The sequence below is a fragment of the Artibeus jamaicensis genome, unplaced genomic scaffold (assembly GCF_021234435.1).
Source record: "Artibeus jamaicensis isolate MK-2021 breed Jamaican fruit bat unplaced genomic scaffold, CSHL_Jam_final scaffold_2375, whole genome shotgun sequence".
NCBI classification, from domain to species: Eukaryota; Metazoa; Chordata; class Mammalia; order Chiroptera; family Phyllostomidae; genus Artibeus; species Artibeus jamaicensis.
The window spans coordinates 520807-521646 of NW_026522032.1; the positions used below are offsets into that span (position 1 = coordinate 520807).

Sequence of the window (840 nt, forward strand, 5' to 3'; positions counted from 1 at the left end):
TTGTCTTTCATTGTGAGGTAGGTCTGTTGTATGTAGCTTATGTAAGGATCTTGTTTACATATCCATTCAGCCACCCTATGTCTTTTGATTGGATCATTTAATACATTTACATTTTAAGTAATTATTGATAGAGATGCTTGCATAGTTATTGCCATTTGATTATTCATATTTTATTTTATTTTTAATATATTTTATTGATTATGCTATTACAGTTGTCCTGATTTTTTCCCCTTTGCCTTCCTCCATCCGGCACCCCCCTTCCCTCAGACAATCCCCCCACCATTGTTCATGTCCATGGGTCATGTGTATAAGTTCTTTGGCTACTCCATTTCTGTACTTTACTGTACAGCTACTTCTATACTGTACTTTACAGCCCCGTGGCTATTCTGTAATTACCTATTTCTGCTTCTTTTTTTTTTTACACTGTTACTTATGCAGCTCCTACACCAAAGATATATTCAAGGGCAGGAAAGGACTGCAAAGTGTTTAGTTTATGCCTTTCTTGACACCACATTCACTAGTTTCCAAAAGTGAACGGGCAACACAAAGGCAACTATTTCTGCTTATTAATCCCTTCACCTCTAGCCCCTTTCCCCCATACCCCCTTCCCATGTGGCAACCATCAAAATGCCCTCCATATCCATGATTCTTAGTTTGCTTAGTTTGTTTTTTAGAATCAACTATTGATACATATGTATTTTTGCCATTTTGTTGTTCATACTTTTTATCTTCTTTTTCTTAAATAAGCCACTTTAACATTTCATATAATAATGGTTTGGTTACCCTGGCTGGTGTGGCTCAGTGGGTTGAGCACTGGCCTGTTAACTGAAAGGTTGCTGG

General features: G+C 37.3%; 1 non-coding gene across 1 annotated transcript; it reads right to left on the minus strand.

Annotated features, from left to right (window-relative positions):
- Nucleotides 1-421: 421 nt before the first annotated feature.
- On the minus strand, nt 422-552 carry LOC119035403 (small nucleolar RNA SNORA13). The gene has a single exon (XR_005079789.1). It is a non-coding gene; the product is annotated as a small nucleolar RNA SNORA13 (small nucleolar RNA).
- Nucleotides 553-840: the final 288 nt, after the last annotated feature.